At 38.9% G+C, this 6,000-nt stretch overlaps 1 long non-coding RNA gene across 3 annotated transcripts in view; it reads left to right on the plus strand.

Annotated features, from left to right (window-relative positions):
• LOC123279087 (uncharacterized) overlaps positions 1–5,629 on the plus strand; it is a 163,422-nt gene extending 157,793 nt beyond the window's left edge. For 2 of the 3 annotated variants that reach the window (XR_011495702.1, XR_006516929.2), the window contains exon 6: positions 2,352–5,629. This is a non-coding gene — a long non-coding RNA (uncharacterized lncRNA). The remainder of the gene's footprint in view (positions 1–2,351) is intronic. The other variant, XR_011495703.1, reaches the window with a different exon arrangement.
• Positions 5,630–6,000: the final 371 nt, after the last annotated feature.

Here is a 6,000-nt window from a genome sequence, read left to right on the forward strand (position 1 = left end):
GGGCCGAGGGACTACTTAGCCAGGCATCATTCTTTTTTTCTCTTCAGAGTCTAAATGAGCCCTGTGGTTGATAGGCATTGTAGTCACACAATAAACATCTGAAACAGAGAAGATAAATGGCCACTATCATGGAAAACAGTAAGAATTTCTCTCGCTGGTGTTGCCTTCATCTCACACTTGATATTTCTGTGAGGTTCTGATAGTCACCCTACAATAGTTTCCTTATGACTCAGAAAAAGCCCCCAGGCTCTTGCTACCCAACCTGAGGTCATTAAAATGCTTGAGTGAACTTCCAAGTTCCTCTCTGTAGAAGAGAAACTTAGGTAAGGGGTGTGTGTGAGTCAGGCATCAAAATGCCTCAGGAATTATCTCAAAGAGAAACATCACCATCTTGCAGTGCCTCCATAGGAGCATATTCAAGGATTCCAAATTCTCTTGAATTTTGGTATGTTTTTCTTGATCCACCTTGGACAATTCTTCATAGGAATTACTTGATTATATATTTGTGTTTCTGATGTCTCACAGCACATGCCAGGGAGGTGGGCACATCTCCAAATAAGCAAAACTAAACAAAATTTCCTAACTTTTAAGCTGGAATACTTAATGTGCAAAGATTTATTTTTTGTTTCATTTTCTTAAATGGATGAAGGAAAAGAAAGGATGGAGAGCCTGAAGTTCTTAATCCTGAAAGCTTCTACCTACACTAGGGATTTCTTTTCCCAATGATCTCACTTTTGTAGAACCCTAAAGGCATTAAATCTTTAATTGACATGGGAGGAGGTCAACTCATCTTATGGCAATGACTCTAATAGTCTCCATACTTAGTTATGTGATTCTTATTCCTCTTCCTGACTCTACCAGTTCACACATTTTGGTTTACCTCTATTTGAGGATAATGGTGTAGAACTAAAACATTTTTCATTTACTAAATGGATCTTGTTTGAAATAAGCACTCCATTAATTTTCCCAATAACGCATAGGTCATACCATTAATTACTGATTGTCACAGGTTGTCTTGCTTTGGTGAAAAAATAGGCACATCAGGTACTTATTGCTCATTTCTAAGGAGTTATTCTTCAACCCCTTCAATAAGTCACTGCAAACTTTCCTTCGTGATTATGCTAGAAGGCAGAGCAGAAATTTGTGGATTTGGTATTAAGAATTAGACTTTAGAGTCCAGAGATTCTGAAATGTACTTTTTTTGCAGTATGCCCAAAGTAAAATTGATGGAACAAGGTAGCTTGCTAATACAAATGAGGACAGTCAGCATTCCAGTTTCTGGTTAAAATTCAAAGAACTAAAATATTTCAAAAAGGCAATTGTGTCTATTCCAAAGTAATAAAAATAAATCCTTCTCTAAAGAATAAGAACATTAAGTACCTGTGATACTTACTGGAACTCTGGATTTAAGTCTATAAGACTATACCAGGGATCATAAACTATAAATGTCTACAGGGCCAGGCCAATAATATGAATTTTGGCTTGTGAGAACTGAGATGAACTGCAGAGTACTCATTTTTATCTAGAAGGAACAGCTGGTCCTCAGCTCTTGTCAGTTGATATTATTTGGAAATGTGGACCTGGCCTTGTCAGAGCTTTCATCTCTTCAAGAGAAGCCATAAGTCCAGATTTGTATGGGAAGGTTCCTGTACCCTTGACTTAGACTTTCAGAGGCTGTTTTATTTCATCTTAGATATTATCTCTGCATCTCAAACACCTATCACTCGGGGAACAATTGTGCCTGACATTTGGCCACAATAATCCAAACTCTCCCTAAGAGTAGCCAAGGGAGAGGGAATAACACATTATTCAATTGATTATACTTGCTGTTTTGAACAAGACAATCTCTTTTAAAAACAATCTAATACAAGTTATGAATGAATGCAATTATGTAACTAAATAATATTTTTTTAAAAGCTAACCTTTTTGTTAACCAACCTAATTGATAACCTTTCATTAATATGTTTTATGGATTATATAATGTGGGACAAAATCTGATGATCTGCCTACACTTCCTTCTTAAATGTACACTGCTGTCAGTCATTAACTTTAGTTTTCTTTGTGAGGGCAACAGAGACCTTGAACTCATGAGGGACACAGATGACACAGAGTCATATGTCAGTTCTTGATTTTGGTACTTTTGGACTCAAAATCTCTTTAGTTGCAAAGGTCTTACTTCTCTTTTCCTTTGACCTCTCTAGTGGATAGATTTGTTTACAAAATATCCTCATCAATGTGAAGACTCTTATAAACTCAAGTAAATACATTTGCTTGTATTGTTTTGTGTGTGTGTGAGGAAGATTCACCCTGAGCTAATATCCGTTGCCAATCTTCCTCTTTTTTCGCTTCAGGAAAATTAGCCCTGAGCTAACATCTGTGCCAATCTTCCTCTACTTTGTATGTGGGATGCCTCCACAGCATGGCTGATGAGTGGAGCAAGTCTGCACCCTGGATCCGAACCAGCGAACCTGGGCCACCAAAGCAGAGAGTGCAGAACTTTAACCGCTCAACCCTGGACGGACCCCCTATGCATTTGCTTGTATTTTTGATGAACCTCATCTACATGCTCCAAATTCCTAATTCGCAAAACCTGGAATGAGTCAGATAAGCTTTTCACGCCTGAGCATTAACATGAGGTTGCTGGTCTGAAACATTTCCAAGGTTCCCTCCAACATTCTGGCCAATGCACTATGTTCTCTGATTTTCAGGCCCATGCTTTGATTTGGATATAATTCTCTCATTTCTATACTTTGACAACTCTAGACAAGTCTGAGATGTCTTCCTGACCCACTGTGGTCTATTCCTCTTCTTCCTTCTCCATATTCCCAGTGAATAGCTCCTCCGTATCCAAGATGATAGATGTCTGAGAACCTACCATCCTGTGCAGATGACTGTGTGTGTCTAGTCTTGGAACTCTTCAAAAATAAGGACAGCACATTTTATCTTATATTCCTGCACATAGTATAGTTCTTGGCACATAACAGACGTGCAATGAGTAAACACCGACACTCTCTTATACACATTTCATGGCCAGTACTGTGTGGGTTCTTGTTTGAGAACAGTTACGTAAGTACAGAATAGGTTCAGGATATGACAGATTGTGGTTATTTTGGATAAAATTTAAAATGACCCAATTTTAAGCACAGTTAAGAGGTTCTTGGACATATGAAGAATGCTCATGTTTGCCTCAGGGATATTAACTAAGGAAAGAAAAACATCTTTAGTACAAACATCATTGAAATTACATTTAAAGACGTCTTGCCAATTCATCATACACAGATAAATCTCCTAATCTCCTAAAAGAAACATTTCTGTTGTAGCTTTTATGTTATTCAGCTTTATGGACTTAAATATATATAAAGAAGGATATTCAAGATTCCAAGAGCAGAACTTCAATTTATATAACTTTACTCTGTTAAGAAAAAAGAGTTTCATTTAACTTAAAATGTTTACCTTGTGATCATAATGAGGAACCAATTAGATTGTAAGTCTCTTCCCAACAAATCCTAGATCTAGAATCTAGAACCCTGAATTGCTCTTGCCTCATTCTACTAACCTGAAGGCCTATGATTATCACATTAAACAGAATTACAAAGCCCTGGATCCACAATTCAAATCTTCAGGATTTGTGTCTTTGTCAGGAAATGGATTATTCTAATTCGCTGGTCAGAAGCGATAACCAAGAAACAGCTAGAAACACTATTTTATTGTTTTGGAGACGATCACATATGGCCGAAGGAAACTTTGACTTTAATCAGCACTAATAATGTATATGGGTCACTTGTCCTCTAGATAGGGGACAGTCTTTTATGTGTCGGCACAGAAACAGATGATTGTCTGACAATACTAAACCACTGGCCTTGTTGAGAAGTGATTGATCAGCTTGCGTATCCTCAAAATCACCTCCAACTTGTGTCCATCCTAATCACTATTTCTCAACAAGAGTGGAAGATCCCACCCAGGCAGCTTTTTGGCATCTATGGATCAGACTTTTTCAAGATGCAGAACTTCTGGAGATTCAGAGTTTTTTTTGGTGCAGTCACTGCAGGGCAATGAGATGAAAGATGGGGAAAAGCACAATCCGAGTCTGGGGCTCACCACTCCCTTCTGAGTTCTCATGAAGAGCAAGGCTCCTTCTGAGCCCTGATGCCCAATAGCCCCTGGAGGGAGCCTGCCTTATTTCTCAGGATCGTGGATGAGAAGACTGGCCTTGGCTTCCCTCTCTAGTGTATTCAGAGACCAGATGAAAGATCATTCTTTCTAAGACTCGTACATAAATGGTTAACAACTGCTCCTACAAAAAGTAGAAATCTATAAATGTTTCCATTTAAATAAATATATCTCCTGGACTCTATCATAAATTGTATTTAGGTAATTCAATTTAATTAAAATTCAAAATATTCAAAGGTCATTCCTTTCTCTCAAAGGCCTTCTGTCTATAAAGATGAGCTCATACACCCAAAGAGCCTTTTATTTAAACATATTTTCAGAGTGGCTCTTAGTAACTTCCCTGAACTTTTACCCTAGTGTCTTGTTAATAGGTCCTGTCAAGCAGTCTGGCCTTCATGGAGACTGTTAGGGCCTTGGCTATCACCATTACTGATTCTGTAGCGAGTCAGATTCAATTTTGATTTAGAATTAAGCTGTTTCTTTTGATAAGGTGAATGAATTCTTCCTGGATCCGCCCCCGCCCCCCCCACCGCCCCTCCGGATATTAATTATCTGGCAAGAGATAGTCACAGAAGTTACAATTGAATTATTAGAAAAAATAAGGTCAAAAAGAGGAATATTACAACCTAAACTCGTGGGGATAAAGGGAATGTGACAGTGAAATTCTTTTTTACACAAAACAAACAAACGTCTCATCTCTAGGCTATCATACCTATCTCCATTTACTTGAAATCTTACTTTCCATTCCTCTCCTCTTCACCTGGTCTCCTCTCCACCTGTACTCCACCTGCACTCCTGAATTTGCTCTGCTTATTTCAGACCTAATCTTTGCTATTCATTTAACAAATCAGTACCAAACTCGTGTTCCTCCCTTCATCTAGAGAGTTCCTCTTTTGGTTGAGGGCAAGATTTTGAAATCAGATAGAACTGGGTTCAAATCCCAACTTCACCTCTTACCAACCTTGTGACATTCTACAGGTTTTTAAACACTCTAAGCTTCAGTTTTCCCATCTGCAAAATGGAGCTAATAACCCCTCTCAAAGAATTGTTGTAAAGATGAAATGGGATGACGTATGTTAAGTGTTTAAGACAGAATGTGGCAGGTAAGTCCTCAATAACGTATTATTTGAATAATATTACGCTTTTTTCCCGATCTTCCACTTCATTCATGAAATTTCTCCTGTTGCTCTCCCAACATTGCTGTAACCATCCTCTCCTCTGCCTCAGGGATTACTCTCAGTACTCATTTACACCAACACCACACAGGTGGCCACGGTACAGTGCAAAGGCCACTGGATCAGGAGTCTGACGATCTGGGTTGGATTCCTGGCTCTGCCATGTGCTAGCTAGACTTTGAGTGAGTCCCTTAACCTTTTTGAGCCCTGATTTCTCGCATAAGATAAGAAATATGCAATACTTACCTCACTGGATTGTTGATTAAATAAGGTAATTTTTACCGAAGCTTGAATCTGTGCTAGGTCCTGTCCTAGATTCTTTACATGGATTAACTTCATTTAAACCTCAAAACAACCCCCTGAGGAAGTTACTGTTACTACCTCTCTTGTGTTAATGAGGGAACTGAGGCTCAGAGAGGTTGGGGCACTTGCAAGGGTGAAGGTGGGTGTGGCTGACACCAAAGCAGGTGCCTGTCAACACCTCAGCACGTAGCTCCCTAAGGGCTTTCTATTCTTTCAAGTGTGGCACCAGTGAAAGTCTCAAATATTGGCACTGTTGAACTGCTTCATGTGGTACTTCATCTCCCCAGTGAGTGTGTAAACTTCTTCACAGCATATGGCATGTTTTTGTTTTTGGTTTGTTCTCTTCTCCCAG

This window comes from Equus asinus, chromosome 20 (genome assembly GCF_041296235.1).
Source record: "Equus asinus isolate D_3611 breed Donkey chromosome 20, EquAss-T2T_v2, whole genome shotgun sequence".
NCBI classification, from domain to species: domain Eukaryota; kingdom Metazoa; phylum Chordata; class Mammalia; order Perissodactyla; family Equidae; genus Equus; species Equus asinus.